This window comes from Rhinopithecus bieti, unplaced genomic scaffold, assembly GCF_001698545.2.
Source record: "Rhinopithecus bieti isolate Rb0 unplaced genomic scaffold, ASM169854v2 scaffold_23460, whole genome shotgun sequence".
NCBI lineage: Eukaryota > Metazoa > Chordata > Mammalia > Primates > Cercopithecidae > Rhinopithecus > Rhinopithecus bieti.
Genome location: NW_016811040.1, coordinates 2,156,901 through 2,177,067, shown reverse-complemented (window position 1 = coordinate 2,177,067; position 20,167 = coordinate 2,156,901). Strand labels below are relative to the sequence as shown.

The 20,167-nt window shown below is 40.7% G+C and overlaps 1 protein-coding gene across 2 annotated transcripts in view; it reads right to left on the bottom strand.

Moving 5' to 3' along the window:
• RARB (retinoic acid receptor beta) overlaps nucleotides 1–20,167 on the bottom strand; it is a 550,096-nt gene that overhangs the window by 152,291 nt on the left and 377,638 nt on the right. The gene's annotated exons all lie outside the window — the stretch shown is intronic.

Here is a 20,167-nt window from a genome sequence, read left to right as displayed (position 1 = left end):
AAAAAAAAAAAAAAAAAAAAAAAAGTTAAGAAAATTTTGAAAAAATAATTCAAAGACATTTTCACCAACCTTCCAACTGAGAGCAGTCCCCCCAAGGTTCAGGTCTTTTTTGGATATTCCCGAAAATTGTCCACCTTGTCTACAAGATAAGTTGTCTGAGGCATATGGTTGGAAGTATGAACTCCAGAGTCGGCCTTCCTGGATTCAAATCCTCACTCTCCTACTTACTGGCTGTGTGACTTTTGGAAAGTTACTTAACCTCTCTGAGTCTCAATTTCTGCTTGTATAAAATGTCTATTCTTCATTGAATCATTGTGAGCATTAAATAACATCATTATAAAGTACTTTGCACAATGTCTGCCACATAAGTGTTACACAAGCAGTTATTACCATTATTGTATCATGCTTATGTTGATGAATCTCAATGCTATTCACCTTCCCTTCTTTCCCCTGACTTGATTTGGTGACCTTCACTTCCATTTTCCCTCTCAAAATAATTTTCCCTTCTGATGAACCTAAGAAATTCTCTACAAGCTAATGTGAGGAAAGCAAGTCATGTCAGTTTTCCCTCTCTCAACTGTCCTTTCCTTCCCAGGCCCACAGGCATTAATCTGAAGTGTTCTCACTCCTAGTAGGTTTTCCTGGCCGATCCCCAATCCAGGCTACCTAGCCCCCTCAGAAATGACTTCTTTAAACCCCTCTTTACCACAGCGATCTCTCATTCGAGAGCCTTCAATTGCTGTTCAAAACCCAAAGTCCCAAACCACTGCATGGACTAAGGTGGGTGGGGGAGTAGAAGGCAGTGATTATCAGTCAGCAACATCCAGCTGCTGACAAATATTTATTGAGCACCTGCCAGGGACCAGACCACTTGATACATGATGGGTTATAAAGAAGTTCGACTACACGGTCCCCTGCCCACGCAAACAGACAAGTGAGAGAAATGCCACAGACCAAACATGGTCCCAGCTAGAAAAAGGATCTGATGGGGGTCAGAGGCTGTCATGAATGGATGTGTTACAAGCACACACAAAGATTTTGGCGGCCTTGCCTTTAAATGCTCAGGGCTGAAGGAGTGTCCAGTACATAGCAAAAGTTCAATCAGTGTTGGTTAAAAAAAAAGAATGAAAAAAAATGAAATAGGCATATAAATCCTTACATGTGATGTGAAATAAATACTTTCAGACAGTTCAGTAGAATGTGCCAACAGCACACTTTATATGGTGGGGGACAACTTGAGGGGTGTTTTCACACACATTACCCCATTTACTCCCTCTTGACACAAGTGTGAAGAGCAAGGATCATTAACATGATCAGTTTTCTTCTTCTTTTTTTGATCTCCATTATTCACACGAGGAAACTGAAGCTTAGAGAAGTTAAATGATTTGGCCAAGGTCACACAGTTAGGAAATGAATGCAAAGTGAGTTCACCCCCTGAATCCACATAGAAGATTAGTATAAATGAGAAACCAAGTACACATTTCTATTCCTCACAGTCCTATTCATTTTTTTATGTTTTAAGGCAGGGCCTGCAAATTTTATAAATGGTCAGATAGGAAATACTTTAGGCTTTGTGGGCTGTCTGGTCTCTGTCACAGTCACTCAGCTCTGCCACCATGGGGGAAGGCAGTCACAGACAAAATGTAAATGTATAGGTGTGGCACATTCCAAGAAAGCTTTATTGACAAAATCCAGATTTGGTGTAGTTTTCACCCAGGCTTTAAGATAAAGGAAATCAAAACTATTCCTCCTAACAGTGACTGCACACGTTACTATAAAATTCATGTGTTTCCTCACTTCCAGGGTAAAGACACAGGATGACAGCCATATGTCACAGAGACGTGGGCAATATTTTAAAGATACGAACACTACTGTGTGTTGTAAGGGCTACGCATTTTCTTCAAAACCTCATGTATACATTTTTATTAGTTAGGGAGGTCAATATGTCCACCATAAATACATTTTAAAATTCCTTCCCACATATTCTGTCTATTGGGATTATTTATCATGCTTTGTTCCCTGGCGTAGAGCCAGGGAGAATATGGGAGTTTTAATACCTTTAATCCATTACATGGATTTTTTTAGAGCTCCATAAGACAAAATGAAATGCACTCTCATGGTCATATATGCAATAAACCCGGTATGTCACTTAATATTTCATGTCCCATTTTATATTTCAGTTGTAACTGTTCCCAGCTTTCAACATCCAAAATGACACAATTCCAGCCATCTTTTTGCTCCAATTTTTTTTGTTGTTGTTTAGAGAACTCCTGACAATTTATAAAATAATAAATCTCACTGTAGACTTTGAGGGGCAATTATTATTGCTCTCTGATATTCCTTATTTTTTTTTGAGAAGGAGTCTCACTCTGTCGCCCAGGCTGGAGTGCAGTAGCATGACCTCGGCTCACTGCAACCCCTGCCTCCAGGGCTCAAGCAATTCTCCTGCCTCAGCCTCTTGAGTAGCTGAGACTACAGGCGTGCCCCCACCACGCCAGGTTAATTTTTTGTATTTTTAGTGGAGACAGGGTTTCACCATGTTGGTCAGGCTGGTCTCGAACTCCTGACCTCAAGTGATCCACCTGTCTCGGCCTCCCTAAGTGTTAGGATTACAGGTGTGAGTCATGCGTCCACACTGCTCTTTGATATTCTGAAGAAGTACTGAAATAACTGTCTACTGACATATGCCACCCAGTTTATGGCAACGTCGTGAACTGGTCATGCTTATTTTAATTAGGCCATGTTAATCTTGTTTTGAAAAAGAGGTGCTCGGCCGGGCATGGTGGCTCATGCCTGTAATCCTAGCACTTTGGGAGGCCGAGGCGGGCAGATTGCCTGAGCTCAGGAGTTCAAGACCAGCCTGGGCAACACGGTGAAATCCTATCTCTACTCAAATACAAAAAATTAGCCAGGTGTGATGGCATGTGCTTGTAATCCCAGCTACTCAGGAGGCTGAGACAGGAGAATCACTTGAACCCGGGAGGCAGAGTTTGCACTGAGCCAAGATTGCGCCACTGTACTCCAGCCCCCATGGGCGACAGAGCAAGATTCTGTCTCCAAAAAAAAAGAAAAAAGAAAAGAGGTGTTCATTCATTCTCCAGCTAGGTGATATGGTTAACACTGGTCTCTAAAGATGGTCTGCTCAGTACACCTCACCTCCTGTAATGCAATGGGTCTTTTTTTTCTCAAATTGCTTGTAAAACTCACTCACAAGTCCGCAGGAGCCCAAATGTGAACACCCCCTGCCTATCACCTGCACACACCCTCTTTTGTTTTGTGATGCAGATGTTCGCTTATAGGGCTGTTGTATTTTTACTTGTTCCTCCAGGAGATAAATTGAATCATCCTCCCCATACTGGACACTGCCATTCAAAATAATAGCAAAAGACCTGCAGGTAATAGGCCATAATACTCACTTGATACCCACTAAAGGAGGGTTTAGATCACTTGTTCTCTGTTACCTTTCATGAAACATCTGTTTCATATGAGCCACTTAAAAGTATATACATCTGTAAATAATAAGCCTGTATGTGTACATCATTTAATGAATTAGGATATAAAAAGGAATTGAACAGTAGGGGCTCAGCAATTAGAAGAACCGCCCATTTTGTTAAAAATGTATTATTTCCAGCTTTCACTTGGAAACCATTTTATTATTCTGTGGATTCTGAGGCTTCTAATCTTCCCCATCCCTCTTCCCTGCAAAGAAAATAGAAATTTATATAGTTGGCAAAGAAAAGGAACCCTACATTATACAAACTCGAGAACTTTGGACTTGCTTTCTCCTACTCAGGAGATTCAAGGTAGGTATTTGAACCTCTCGGTGCTTAGGAATCTGCATCTGTAAAGTGGGGATAACAGTGCCTTTCTCTTTAGGCTGCTCTGAGGACTAGATGACATGGTTCACTTTAAGCACCTGACACAGAATAAGCACTTACTAAATATTAATTATGATAGTGATTGTTTTACTTTAATAAAAACCAGTCGCAATTTTAAATCAAGGGGGTATGGAAGCAAACCGTGGTTCAAAAGTTTCTCTTGATAGCTGTTTTAGCTATTTATTTATTTTATTATTATTATTACTTTTTGAGACAGTGTCTTGCTCTGTTGTCTAGGCTGGAGTGCAGTGGTGCTATCTCGGCTCACTGCAACCTCCACCTCCTGGGTTCAAGTGATTCTTCCACCTCAGCCTCCCGAGTAGCTGGAATTACACGCACCTGCCACCATGCCCAGCTAATTTTTGTATTTTAGTAGAGGTAGGGTTTCACCATGTTAGGCAGGCTGGTCTGGAACTCCTGAGCTCACCTGATCTGCTCACCTCAGCCTCCCAAAGCGCTGGGATTACAGGCATGAGCCACTGCGCCTGGTCCCTTAGCATATATATATATATATATATTTTAGACTGACTTTCTCTCTGTCGCCCAGGCTAGAGTGCGATGGCTCGATCTCAGCTCATTGCAACCTCCACCTCCCGGATTTTAAGCGATTCTTCTGCCTCAGCCTCCCGAGCAGCTAAGATTACAGGCATGCTTTAGCTTTATTTTTATTTACTTTCTTCACACCATTTCTAGGGATAGACCAAAAAAAGGTGGGGGAGGGGGGACAAGAGGGAGCAATAATGTCCTGATTAACAGGAGGTACCATCAGAAAATCTATTTCTGTGACACCAAAGTAAGTGCCAGAAGCCTAGGGAAATATTACATTCTCATGTTTTCAGGCCAGTTTGCCAGCAAATGCACTTATAAGGGCTTACTTACCTTGCCATCCCAGCCAAACGGAACTTCCCAAGTTTTTGACAGCCCCCATCAAGTTTACTTTAGGTGTTTTGAATAACCAAAAAATATTAGCTCACTTGAGATGTTCTCAATTTCATTTTCACTAAACTACACTCAGCATATTCCTGAGTGCCTACTGCGTGCCGTGTTCTGGGTTATGAGCAGAGGACGAGTGTGAGCAGGAGAAGGCACCCGGGGGAGAGCTCATGGTATTTCCTAGACGGCAAACTGAGGCTTCCATAGAATATGGTCAGTTCCTCTCTGCCTCCTTGAAGTTTGTTGAAATGTTCAAGCTGAGTTGAAAGCTTGAAAATGTTGGAAGATACTCTGCCCATCTCAAAACCAAGCAGGTGTGGAGCACAGGAATAGACATCGTATGTCACCATGATTTGATTGCTACAGGGAATGTAATTCCCGCCCACTGAGATTCTGCAAAAATCTTGGTTTAGCTGTGCAAACTAAATGTTAGCAAAACAAGTGCTAAATATTTGCCAGGCCCCAGGAAAAATAGTTCCACCCAGAAGGAAAAGGAGTTAAACAATGACTGAAATCACCACCCTACAGCATTCTGTTTACATTTTCCTGCAGTCTATTTACCCGCTACATAAAGGGATAATTAGAGCTTGTTAATAGCCATAGGAGAGAAGAGTAAAGGCTGAAGGGAAAAAGGAAATAAACAAAGAGAATGAACAAATATTGAAAGAATAATAATAGCTGAAGTATGCAGAAGTGAATTGTGTAATACAGTAGCCACTAGCCATGTGTGGCTATTGAAAGTTAAATTAAGTAAAATAAAATAAAATTGGCGGTTCCCGCCTGTAATCCCAGCACTACCGGAGATCAAGGTGGCTGGATCATGAGGTCAGGAGTTTGAGACCCGCCTGACCAACATCGTGAAACCTCGTCTCTACTAAAAATATAAAAATTAGCTGGGCGTGGTTGCACGCACCTGTAATCCCACCTACTCAGGAGGCTGAAGCAGGAGAATCGCTTGAACCTGGGAGGCGGAGCTTGCAGTGAGCCAAGATTGCGCCACTGCACTCCAGCCTAGGCAACAGCGCAAGACTCTGTCTCAAAAATAAATAAATAAAAATAAAATTAAAAAGTCACTTCCTCAGGTGTATTAACTGCATTTCAAATGCCAACAGCCATAAATGGCTAGCGATTACGATATCAGACAATGTAGAATTATAGATCCTTTCCATCATCAGAAACTTCAAAGTAGGAAGTTCTGTTGAAGGGCACTGATATTGAGTATATTAAAGGGTTGCTTATTCGAACATACATGTGGGTTCAACCATAGTTTACTGAGGATCATAGACCAAGTAATATATTAGCACTGGGAAAGCAGAGGTAAAAAGCACAATACCTGACCGCAAAGACTTCTCAGTTTAGTAAGGAGACCCAGTCAACAATACAAAAACGAAACAAAACAAAAACATGCAAAAGGGGAAAAGGATGGGAACACAGAAAAGAAACCTGGTAATTTTAATGGTAGCTATGGTAGTAGGTACCCAGGTACTTTTCTGCGTTAAAAAAAAATTCATAATAAAATACTGGGGAATTTGGTTTCCAATTGAGGCTCTCTGACGCCAGCGCCACCTCTAGCTTACCGAGCTCTGGGCGAAGGAGAAGGGGGAAAGTAAGGAGGCGTCCATACGATGGTTCCTACAAAGCACACTACTCGAAAATCCACCCGTGGAAAAAGCACCCGGGAAGAAACTGGCCACAAAAGCCATTCTCGAGAGTGCGCCATCTACTGGAGGGGTGGAGAAACCTCATTGTTACAGGCCTGGGACCGGGGGACTCAGTGAAACTAGGCCTTACCGAAGTCCACTGAACTGATTCGCAAACTTCCCTTCCAGTATCTTGGTAAGAGAAATTGTTCAGGACTTTAAAACTGATCTCAGCTTCCAGAGCGCAACTACTGGTGCTTTGCAGGAGCCAAGTGAGGCCTATCTGGCTGGCCTAGGCACCAACCTGTGTGTCATCCATATCAAACATGTAACAGTTACGTCAAAAGACATCAGCACGCTGTATACGTAGAGAATGCGCTTAGGAGTCCACTATGATGGGAAACATTTCATTCTCAAAAAACAAAAAACAAAAAAAAACAAAAAACAAAAATTCTCTTCTTCCTGTTATTGCTAGTTCTGAATATTAGTTTTTTGTTTTTGTTTTTGTTTTTTTTCCAATGCAGTCAAAAGGTACCTAAGTATATGATTGCAAGTGGAAAATAGGGGACAGAAATTAGCTATTGGCAGTTTTCCATTTTCATTTGTGTGTGAATTTTAATATAAATGTGGGGATGTAAAGCATTAATGCAAATCAAAATGTTTCAGTGAACAAGGTTCAGGAGTACAATTTTATAATAATTAAAAATAAATCTGTTGAATTTTTCTGGACAATGCTAGCATTTGGATTTTTTTTTTTTTTTTTTTTTTTTTTTTTTTTTTTTTTTTGGAGACAGTGTCTCACTCTGTCGCCCATGCTGGAGTGCAGTGGCACGAATCTCAGCTCACTACAACCTCTGTGTCCCAGGTTCAAGCAATTCTCCTGCCTCAGCCTCCTGAGCAGCTGGGACTACAGGCGCAGGCACCACCATGCCCAGCTAATTTTGTATTTTAGTAGAGACAGGGTTTCACCATATTAGCCAGTCTGGTCTTGAACTCCTGATGTTGTGATCCACCTGCCTTGGCCTCCCAAAGTGCTGGGATTACAGGTGTAAGCCACCATGCCTGGCCTGAATTTTTTTTTTAAATAAATTTCTGGGTTTTTTCTTTTTGTTTTTTGTTTTTTTTTTTAGACAGGATCTCACTCTGTTGCCTAGGCTGGAGTGCAATGGTGCAATCCCAGCTCACTGCAGCCTCAACATTCCAAGGCTCAGATTATCCTCCCACCCCAGCCTCCCAAGTAGCTAGGACTACAGGTGTGTGCCACCACGGCCAGATAATTCTTTTTGTAGAGACAGGGTTTTGCCATGTTGCCTAGGCTGGTCTCAAGTGCCTAGGCTCGAGTGATCTGCCTGCCTCAGACCCCTAAAGTGCTAGAATTTCAGGTATGAGCCACCATGCGAGCCTAAAGCAAGTTTCTTATTGACAACTGTGTTTATATGTGAAAACAATCTATTTACTGAGCATCATGTGTCAAATACACTCTCTTATTTAAGGCTTTAAGACTGATCTTAAGCTTTCAAGGTAGAAATTATGGATTCATTTTAAAGATTAAAAAAGAAAAAAAAAAAAACGGAGGCAACCTGAGCGCAAGCTTCCACAGCAGGTGCAGTGCACAAAGAAAGTCCGCCCAACTTCACTGTATCACACTGCAGGGTACCATGCTGTATTTCACTACATCACCTGTTAGCATCTTACAGATGTAGATCTGCTTCCACTTAGAATGCACTACATGACTTCTAGCAAGTCACATTTAAGACATATCTGAGCAGGGCACAGTGGCTCACACCTCTAATTCTGGCACTTTGAGATGCCAAGGCAAGCAGATTGCTTGAGCCCAGGAGTTTAAGACCAGCCTGTGCAACATGGTAAAACCTGTCTCTCCAAAAAACTAGCCAGGTGTGATGACACACACCTGTAGTCTCAGCTACATGGGAGGCTGAGGCGGGAGGATCGCTTCAGCCCAGCAGGTTGAGGCTGTAGTGAGCTGAGATCATACCACTGCACTCCAGCCTGAGCAACAGAGCAAGACTCTGTCTCAAAAAAGTAAAAAATAAGACATATTTGAAGTCACTGAAATAAGAGCATTATCTGAGAGGCCAATGAGATCCACTACGGTTCATGTAAGTTTCACTAAATGGTAATGGTTAACTTAAGTTTGGGATCCTCTACACATGATACTTAAATTATGTAGCAAATAAAAAAAACATTAATTTGACTTTACTATCAGAAAGTTTTCTTTCTTCCTCTTTGTCTTTTATTTTTTTACTTTTGGTAATGGAAGACAAAATAGCTCCACTTAATGAAGAGACACCCTCTAGCACAAACACTTAGCACCTATCTTTAGATGAGGGTTACCAGTAAACTAGAGTAACATGAAAAGCCCCGTCTCCCATCTCTCATCTTCTTGTGACTCTTCAGTAAATACCAGACTAATCCTGCTCTGAGCCCCCTAAGCTACAGCAGTGACTAGGCCAGCGTAGACTTCAACAGCAAACAGGATGTAAAAACAAAAGGGCAAAAGAGTAAAATAGCCTCATAGTTTGGGCAGAGTTTCCTCCACAATGTAAAAGACTAGTTTATAGTAGAGAAAATAATGTAATCAGAGGAAGCTATGTGAGTTACAGTACTTTACCTCTCTTTTTCCTACCTCTCCCCTAAACCAAAACACTCAGTGGTGTTTTATTCTTGGGATTATTAGGGCATAAAACATTTTTCAGGAATTCTTCACCGAGCTGATGGGATGGCAAACTCCTGAAGCCGAGGACCCCCAAGTAAGTAATAGCACATGGAGGCAAGAGAAAAGCCCTTCATGGGACTTGAAACCACACTCTGCCCCTTGCAATCTGTGTTATTCACCTTCCCTGAGCCTCCATTTCCTCATCTGTAAAATGAAGGTATCTCACGTATAGGGTTGTGAGGATTAACTGAAAATGAGTATGTTGTCATTACAGTAGCATTTCATTAAATATTGAACCCACCAAAAAACTAAAAGCCCCACAACTGTTCTTCAATTTAATCATTTTCAGAAGACAATACTTTCTTTCTTGTTATAGCGCATATATGCTACGATTGTTATGGTGGGCATTCTTTGCCTCTCTCTCCCAAACTGAAAGGTAGTTATTGAAACTGGGCTGGCCCTGTGTCTGCTTCACCAGTAAAATAGTGAAAGTGACTGAGTACCACTCTCTAGGTCTAGCCTTTAAGAGGACTGGGAGCCTCTGCCTCCTCCTTCCTGGAAGGCTCACTCTCGAAATGCTCTCTCTCAGAATACTGCTGCCATGCTGTGACATGCACAAGTCACATGCAGATCCCGTAGAGCTCTCACCGACAACCAACACCCACCGCCAGCCATGAGAGCAAGCCTTTTTGGATTTCCAGCCCAATTTAGCCCTGGATGATTCAGCCCCAGCTGACAGCACGCAGAGCAGAGGGTCTGCCCAGCAGAGCTCAGCCCATCCACAGAATAATGTCATAATAAATTGTTAGACCAGGATGAGCCGCCATGCGATAAGTCACAGAATGGTTTGTTACACAGCAATAAGTCACAGAAATCACAGAGAAATAAGTTATTTTTAAAAATCCAATAGAATCAAACCCATCCCCAAAGAACACGATTACTTAACAAGCTCCAGAAACATCCATATGCAAGTCTTCAAGAAGCTAGTTTGGAAGGTGTGCATTTATTCCACTGTTTAAGATAGGTTTAGAACTCCTCTTTGTGAACTACTTTTAGAGATGATCTATGAGGCCTACACACAGAAAAACTTCACGCCCGCTCCACTGTGACAAAAATGTATAATCCACTTGATCACCCACCATATAAACCAGCTGTGGTTCTTGGCAGTTCTTGGTTCTTTCCATTATCAATCTCAGGTTCAAAGACATGAGGAGATTTTTGGGTTTGTTATAAGGGGGTTATGTGACAATGACTTGTGTACACAAGTTCTTCCCATTATATCATGAGTTCAGAGGGAGAAGGGACAGTGTCTGATTCATCTTGGTGTCCCCCACAGATCACATCAAGGAGCCTGGCACATGGCAGACACCCAAGAGCCATTTGTTGAATGGCACATTGCAAGAGCTAATCCATCAATGAGCAGTAAAAATGTACAGTGCCATGACAGCATCTTTGGGCTAAGTGTGTTGTGACAACTTTGAAGGTAACAATGCTCACTTGTAAAAGTCAATCATTTGCAAGAAATCTGGGGATCTGGCAAATGGATGCCCCTGAATCAGGCCACAGTGCTACTTGACAAACAGAAAGGACTGCCACCTAGGTTATGAGCTATAGACCGAGGGATCATTTCACCAAAGAAAAGAGATACCTACTTTAGATATGAAAAAAAAAAAAAAAAAAAAAAAAAAAAAGTTTGCTATTAGCAAAGGCACGTAAGCCACAGGTGTCACGCCAAAATCAGGGCAGAAGGCCTACCTGGTAACTTCCATATGTTTTCAAGACAAGAATAGAATCTTAATTTACATGATCTCTAATCCTTCTACAAATCCTGCAACGCAGACACTATTATTCCCATTTCATAGCTGTAGAAACCAATCCCGTGTCAAGGCAGGCTACTTGCATTATCTTGGACCATCAATCAGGCCATGATGGGAAGCAGAGGTGGAGAGATGCGTGGAAGGGTAATTCTGAGAGGATTAGGGAGAAGCAGCAGTAAAACTCTTGGAAAGGGTGAACTTTTCACAGCCTCTGCTGAGTGCCAAAAAATTACTATACCCCCTTCTCTAGAAAGCGCTTGAGGTACAGGTGATAGGATAAGCTCTGGAAGAGTATCTGCAACTTCAGCTTCTGCCCGAACTACAAGCCCAACATGGGTTTCTGGAAACTCTTGCCCAAGAAGTAGAGAGATGCCTTGTTCATCTGCATCCCCCAACTTTCCCTGCAAATCCAAACCTGTTCATCCTACCTCTAGTTCTTATTGTTTCCTCTGATAAGCAGGGCCCCAGTGAACAATTAAAGCTTTCAATAAATAATCTCCAAGCACATTCATTTGATTGACTGTTATTTGATACAGCAGTTAGTTTCAATGGGGCAGTTAATATTGATCACATAAAGTACTCCAGACAAACATGAAACAGTTCCAGAACTCCATGGATTATTACCCTTTATCTGCCAGTCATCTGGGTTACTTGTAATGGTCACAGAATTTAAAATCAATAATAACAATTAGTGTTCTGTACACCAAAACGGATGAATCATGTGAAATGGGTTTTCATATAAAATCAAAGGTAAAGCAGGCCGACAGAATGGGGAAAAAGCTCTCTGAATTTCCAATGCACATTTGGCAAGGCACTTTCATGCAAATCCTCAAAACAGGAAGCAAGAGCGAAAGAAAGGTGTTCAGGAGAAGATGTGGCCATAAAAAGGCATATGAAACCCCTGACGATCTTAATCCAAAAAGATGAAGCGTAAAAGATAAAAGTGATCAAAATGAGTTCTAACAAATGTAGTAAAATTAATGGAACCGGTAATTTACTTCCTTGGAGATGTGTGTCTAGCTACCTTTTTCAGCTTTCAATTTGTAGGCATTAATCGTGATTTTTTTTGTAATAAAATGGCAACAACGGTATTTTAGTAGCTCCATGGCACCACTACTGTAATATAATGTATATATAATTAAAATGCAAAGCAACAGAGAAATGTTTCATCATTAAACTGTAACCAGCGCACTATGTGAAATCATCCATTCCAAAGACTTGTTTTTCATCAATTATTTGTTATTTATCTGATGTAAATATAAAAGGACTAATTAAAATGTATGCCTTTTATACAGCTTCTTGTCATTAAAGCCAATGAAAGCATTCTGAGGACCATAATGAAATAATTATGTTTGCCTTTAAGAATTCTCTTCAATAACACATGGCAGTACTGAGCTAAATTAAAACATCAGGAACTGAATTTCGCTGCCTCCATTTCCATTTTAGTTAATTAAACCCCCAAGCTTTCCAATAGACCAGACCCTAAAAAATCTTTTGAAGCTGAAATGGCCTTCAGATCATCGGCCTTTTATAATTATGGACTTTGATGACATGACAAAAGTACTGTAGCCGTTGAAAGCTTTAATATTTTTGAGAAGACAAATTTATTACATGAGGTCTTCATTTGCTCTGGAAATGGGAAAAAAATTGGGATGTGATCCAAATCTTCTCTCCCTAGTTAACTGATGCACTCATCTTATTTGTTCTTTTACCTTCACAGTATTTTGAATTTAGCTATTTTTCTGACTTGACAAAATTTTATTCTGTGATGAACAGTAATTTATCAATAACATAACAAACATTCCACTAAATATGGGTCAAATTAGACAGTGATTCTTTGTCAAACACTAAAACTTAAAAAATAAGAAGCAATCTTTAAGAAGTCAGTGGACTGAGGAGAATCTGCGAATTTTAAGAAATAAAATCCTTCTGTTTGAATTTCTCCTCCTCCAAACCTCAAATCAGATACTTTGGAAGGCAAATAGAATAAAATAAAATAAAAATAAATCTGGGTTTAAGAGAAAGGGAAGAAGGAGAAAGGGAAGAAGGAGAAAGGGAAGAAGGAGAAAGGGAAGAAGGGAGAAAGGGAAGAAGGAAAAAAGTGAGGAAAACTGCTAAGTGGTTTCAGGGCTGGTAGCAAATGATATGGCTTTAGCAATGTTGTCATCTGAGGCAGATGGGGTGGGAACTTTGTACTTTCAAAAGTAAACAGAAGGGCGGGCGCGGTGGCTCATGCCTGTAATCCCAGCATTTTGGGAGGCCCAGGTGGGCAGCTCACGAGGTCAGGAGATCGAGACCATCCTGGCCAACATGGTGTAACCCCATCTCTACTAAAAATACAAAAATTAGCCAGGTGTGGTGGCACATGCCTGTAGTCCCAGCTACTTGGGAGGCTGAGGCAGAAGAATCACTTGAATCCGGGAGGCGGAGGTAGCAGTGAGCCAAGATCGCACCACTGCACTCCAGCCTGGGAGACAGGGCAAGACTCTGTCTCAAAAAAAAAAAAAAAAAAAAAAAAGAAAAGGAAAACATTAAGAGTACCAAGCATTAACTCTGACAACATGAATCCCCTCACATTTTGTTCTATATGGAGACTTGGCGAGGTTTGTGAGTGGATCATATTTGGTGATTGCTGGATAGCCTGTCTAATGAGACATCAGCAGTAAATTGTTGACAACTGGCAAACGAATACCTATTCTATGACAATGTGAAATTACAATTATAATCTCAGAATCCACTTTTATTAAACTACTTTATTCCCCCTAGTTTTTCTTTGTTCTCGCCAAAGAAATCTGCTTTTGGAAATCGGGGACATCATCACCCACTATCACCCCTGTAAAAATCAGTTTTCCTCTCTCTCCCTTCCCTGAGCTGGTTCAGTTCTTCAGCTGCTGGGGGAGGCCCAGAAACTCCTGGAATCCCTGAGCCCTGACTAGAGGAAATGCTTGGCCAGGTTGAGTCGCCTTGCTGACGTCAGTTCCTGTTATCCTAGTCTTATCGCGCAGGGGGCAGAGACTTATCGTACTAAATAGCCCCTTGTAGCTCCCCACCTTGCAAGGCCAGAGAAAAAGCAAGTCAGCAGTTCCATTGCCTGTTTGAATTCCCATCTAAGAAGCTCTGAAAGCTCAAGACAAAATGCCAGTAGACTTAGGCTCTTCTGCTTCCTAGGTAGAGAGAACTTTTGCCACTTTATTTTTCATTCATTTAAAGGGGTTTGGGGAGTGGGATGGGACAGAGATCATGCTTTTTAATCATGGGGTAAGGAAGCTGGGAATGAAAAGAGGAGAATTCAGGGCAACATATTGACTGATTAGGTTGTGTTATTAGATCTTACAGATGGGGCAGGTTATCTCATCTCCTATTTAACAAGAGGTACTCAGGCCAAGCCACTTACAAGCAGGATACTGATAAATCTGAAACCTGAGTTAACTCTACTTTTCTCCCTCCATCACCCCAGCTCCAACTTTTTAAGAGGAAGCTGGCAAGGGCTGATACAGATTTGCTCATAACAATTTAATTCTACTCCCTCCTCCCCACCCTGTCCACGCACACACAGGTGCTAGAGTGAGAACCACAGCCCAGTCCATTTTGCAAGGAATGCCTTCTATTCACAGATCCACAGTTTGCTACGAAAGCAATTCATGTTCATAAGAATGACCCAGAAACGCAAGGTGATCTTCAGACATAATGTAAAAATTAAGCTGTGAGAGCTCTAGTTATATTGACTATAGAATCCAAACAAAGACTTTCTGTGCCACTCCTGGGTTCAACGGGCAGCCTAGGAGATGTTGTAATATTAAATATCTGGCATATTTCAATGATTTATGTGGGAACCGTGCAGGACATTTGAAAGTGGGTTATTCTAGAAAATCAGAGATATATGATTGTCATAACTACCCTGTAATTTGAAAGGCAAGATTCTATCTACATTAATATCTTTGGAAAGGTTTTCAGCCAAGATTTTTCTGATTAACCTTCATCAAAAACTCCCATTTCTGAAATAATCTATTTAATTGATAGTTAACTGAATTTATATTAGAACATTTAAAGTATAAAAATGTCATTTAAGGATAAATTTATGGTACTTACACATAACTCAAACTGTATAGAAGATTCTAAGATGTTTTAAAATGAACACTGCATTTATTGTTAAAGTCCTGTGCGACTTGAAAAGAGTTTTGTATTTCGCATCTTGGTTTTTACATCGCAAACTTCTGCCCAAAGAGTAACTTAAAATTCGCAGCTTTTTCTAAATTATTGATTTAAAAAATTATAAATTCCTTGAGAGCAGAGTTTATAGTCTTTGTTATTTATCATGTATTTCCCTTCTCAGATAGAGTTTAACGATATTTGTGGAATGTATAAAGGAGAAAACAGGTTCTCTTTCCTTTTCAACCACCTCAGGGCTTAACATATGTTGAAGGTAAATTATAAGCATCTGATATCCAGAAGAACTTTCTTTTATTCTTATGCTTTAGACAAAAGTGCACAATACCCTCGGGTTGTACATATCAGCGCCAGGCTTCTAGAAATGAGAAGGAAACTTCTGATTCAGGCCAGCTAACCTATCAGAAATAGCCATTCTGGTAATTTATCTATTAAGGAAAAAAGACCTGATTCAATGTAAGGGCTTTACAATTATTGGCTGGCAAATCAAATTCTAACTAGAGCTTCCAAATCAATTCCATAGCTTAAGTTTAGGCAAGCAGATATCTACCTTTCCTACTGTTTGGTTTTTTGATCCATCCTTTTCTGGCAATAAAATTTAAACGCATGCTTTTTCTTTTCTAAGTTGCACATCAATACTCACTCCCTTGTCAAATGTACCAATTTATCTGAATATTCACAATGTGATTTCTTTTTTTCTACAAGGAAGGAAAACTTTGAATCTTTCACTTGTTTTCGAACAACCCTGCCTGCACTCTCTTTGTGATTTAGGGAAAAGTCCCTCTTTTTCTCTTCTTTCTGATGGTATTAGTTACCACTGTCATGTGTCCGAGAAGCAGAAAATTATGTCCTACTTTAGAAAAACAATTGGGCCTTTTCACTGAAATATTTATTCAAAACCCCATTCAATTCATACGGTGGCTGTCAGTCTTTATTTAGTCTTTCTTTCAGAGGGTATCTTTGATTTTGCCACTTTGACCCCAATTTATATCTCACTAGGAGAGGATTTAGATACTGTTTAATACTTAAAATTTGGGTCCCAGGGCTTTGAAAAGAGGCCTTTTCTCATTCCCTAATCAAACATCACTACTGTGTTTGTTTTAAAAATAATTTCTTCTCATTAATGGGCAAAATCCTATTTCAAAAAGATTTTTTTTTTTTTTTTTTCCTTTTGACATGTTGAGTAGGGAGAAAAGACAGGGAAAAAGGCCAAGAAGTTGTCACACTCATTATTTCACCAAAGTAACTATATTTAGACCACAAAATATTAAGATTTATCCTATGCCCACTGAGCAATTAATGTTGAAAACATCTGGAGCCGCCTAAAACCAAGATAATCCTGGAGGCATCTGAACAGAAATTTAGTGACTCCTATACCTTCCAGGGGCAGTTGTCAATCGTAATATTTAGACCACATTCCCTTAGTAGTCCCCTAATCCTGACTTTGAATGCTTATAACAAGCAATTCACAGACACTACTACAAATAGCAGCTGGCTGGCATATCATTTTTCTGCCTTTAAAATTAAAAAGAAAATAAAGGGAATATTTTAACACCTTTCAAAGTGAGCTTCTGGCAGTGTACTCCATGTTCAAAGGTCTTACTTTATTTACTATGCATACACACACACACCATAAAAAAAATCTCAAAGCAGAAAATAGTTTTGGTTGGAATTTAGTACTTTTTCTTCTTTGCCCACTGTTTCCTCTGTGTTAAAAGCAAAAACAGATCTGCTTCTCGTCAAAATAGCCATTAAGTAAAATGGAAAAGGTTGTGGTTATGTTCTTACTTACACAAATGTAGCCCTAATATGCTTTTATTTCAAAAGTCCTAAGTAGCTATACCACCCTGAACCAAACACTGCGTGGCACAGACATTTGTTACAACCTTTAAAAAGAAAAAAAAAAAAAAACAAAAAAAGTTTTAGTTTTATTTATGCTAAAAACAAAAAAACAAAAAAACAAAACCTTAATCGCTAACGACTGACTATCATAAAGTGGTTTATGGAGGGTAAAGCAACTCTGCAATGGCACAAGCAACATTTACATTTTATTCATTTAACCTAAAGTTGGGGTGTGGGATTCAAACTCTTGTGAAACTGACCACAATAAGAGCTAATTGCCCTGCTTACAAAAATAAGACACTGGAATTTCTGAAATCCCTTTGTCAAATGCCTTTATTTACTTTGTCTAATGCAAGTTTCTTTGATTAGCTAAACTTTGCTGTTATCAACACTTCTTGCTTATCGGCTAGTTTTAGGCGAATGACACATTCCCGCTCGCTCTCCCTAGATAAAGCAAATCCCTTGTTTAACTTGTCCAAGAACAAACAAAGCTTTTCCCCCTACTCTTACAACTTAATAGGCATGTTTGGAGGGTTAATTACAAAAGGAAGAATGTCTACATGTAAAAACTCTATTAGGTCTAATAACTTTTGGCGAGGATCCTGAGCTTTTTTTTTTTCCTTCTGTTAAAAAATATGTTTCATTACAACTTTCTCTAACAAGAAAAAGTTTCAGAGAGCCCCAGTTCCCTGGGATTCCAACAGAAATTATTCATACTCTTTTAATTGCTACCAAGAGGACGGGTCTGAAAGGTCTCTTCTTGGATTAGAAAATTATTTTGTAACTCAAGTTTCTTTGAGTTCTCCAGAAATAAAATAGGCACCAAAAAAGAAAAGGCATATTTGGGGAGCAGCTGAAGATTAAGGCGCCTACTGAAAACGATATTCTTTTTGCCCTGCTTATGTCTCTACAAAATGTTAAGTCAGACAGCTAGGCTATTGGCATCAAATGGTTATTGATTTTTCAGCTACAAACCTGTTGATTTCCTGGCCCAAGAAGCAAGTCTTTATTCTTAAGAAAAGTTTCAGAGAGGGCAATTTAAATCCTGTCATTGTCCCCTCTCTCCTTTTCTTCTCTCTTTAGATAAGCCACCATGTTATTAGGAAAACTCAATTTCTTCCAGTTAAACTTTGACCTCTTTGAAAACAAAGATTTAAAATGTCATTTTCAGGCTAATGCTCCAATGAATTGTCAAATAAAGTACTAAAAACATTTTGATAGATAGCTGAGCCATTTATCTAAATCACTGTCAGGGCGGCAAAGCATCCTGCAGGCTCCCACTACAGCCACCCGAAGGTGGGATTTTCTGGGACTCCTGGTCATTTCTCAAGCCTGCAGCCAGGCTACTGTTGACCAGATGCGTACCTCGGCACCGTGTCAGCATCAGATAACAAAATAGTCAATATTTTTTTTTAAATTGGGCTATCCCACTTATATTTCCTTTCCTTTAACTGATGTCCATGTTCCAGGCTGAATTGCAAGATATGAAAATAATGGATGGCTCAGCCCAAGGGGTGTTCATTGCCAGTAGTTTTCTAGCAAAACAGCAACTTCTTAGACCAACAAAGTGACTCGGAAAGGTGGCAGCAGGGTCAATGCTAAGAAATATTGCCTTTCCTTAGCAAGGAAAACATTGGAAGCGGCAGCTTGAACTGGTGGTTTATGAACTTCGGGAGCAGCAGCCACCTTAATTAAACTAAATTCCTTTCAAGGAACATGTCATATTTTAATTATTTTGGACTGTTGGAATACACAAGGGGTGGATGAACCTATACAACTAGTAGCTAATCCAAAGAACAGTAAAGTTAAATTCCACTCTGCACACATTTTAGTAAAAACTGCAAAATGGGTCAAATTGCCCTACTTGAAGAATGTTTTAAAGTCTTGTGGTCACCCTCCACTCCCCACCCCCCACACTTTTATGCATATTTTCAAAACTGTTTTCAACAGACTATAAGGTTGGTAAGGAGAGGAGCATGGGGGCGAGAGGGATTATTTGGGAAGAAAACATCTAACAGGAAATTTTCAGCAAAGGGAATCAATATGCATGCCAGCATATCACACCCCTTCAGCATTAAATCATTAAATCCTTTGTCTTGCTACCAATGCAGTTTATTTCCAATGTCTTTATTGCATGCAAGAGAGACAATTTTTTTTTTCTTGGTAGAAGAAGGGAAAAAAATAAACCTACATTGAGCAGTGTGCCGATGCTGCCATTCGGTTTGGGTCAATCCACTGAAGCATGCTTTGAGAGCTTTCTCCTGGAGCATGCAGGAAGACGGACTCGCAGTGTAGAAATCCAGGATTTGCCCAGGACTCACTGACAGAACATCCATACAGTCAAACATGATCTCCCCTGCACTGAATGTCTGCAAAAGTGCTTATCCTCTAGGTGTGGAGGCAAATGGCATAGAAAAGTCCACCCAACTCCATCAAACTCTGCCCCTTTTTTGGCACGTAGGCTGTTGGTCTTTTTCCCAGCCCCGAATCATGAATTATGACAGACAAGCCAGCTAAAAGCCTGTAATTGATCCAAATGATCATTTACCATTTTCCAGGCTTGCTCGGCCAATCCAGCCGGGGCGGGGGGTTCCCAGAAAGATCCCAAGTTCTCCTTCCAAGTAAATGCTTGCAAAAAGCCTTCCGAATGCGTTCCGGATCCTACCCCGACGGTGCCCAGACAAACCCTGCTCGGATCGCTCGCGTTCTCGGCATCCCAGTCCTCAAACAGCTCGCATGGGGGAATTCTGGTCCCCCCTTTGGCAAAGAATAGACCCTCCTGCCTCTGAACAGCTCACTTCCTACTACTTCTGTCACACAGAATGAAAGATTGAATTGCCTAATATATGCGAGTGAACTTTCGGTGAACCCTACCCGGGCTGCTAACCTTCAAATGACCCAACTAGTCTGACATCACCAACTCCCAGGATTCTCACAGAGCTTAAAAACTCCCAGCAGCCCTGCAAAAGCAGACAGCCAGCGAGGCAGGCAGCGAGCGCACAAGCCGGCGCTTTCTTTCCTATTTCTCACCTTAAAAACAATACAAGAAGTGCTTTTAAAACGAGCAGGGGAGGAGCCGGGACGCTGCTCCTGGCTCACGTTGAGCACCAACTTCTCTCCCTTTACGCCTTTTTATTTGCGGCGGCTTAGCTTGGAAAACAGTGTCTCCCCCTCCCTCCCACCCCCGTCGGCCCCCCCCCACCGCCCCCCCCC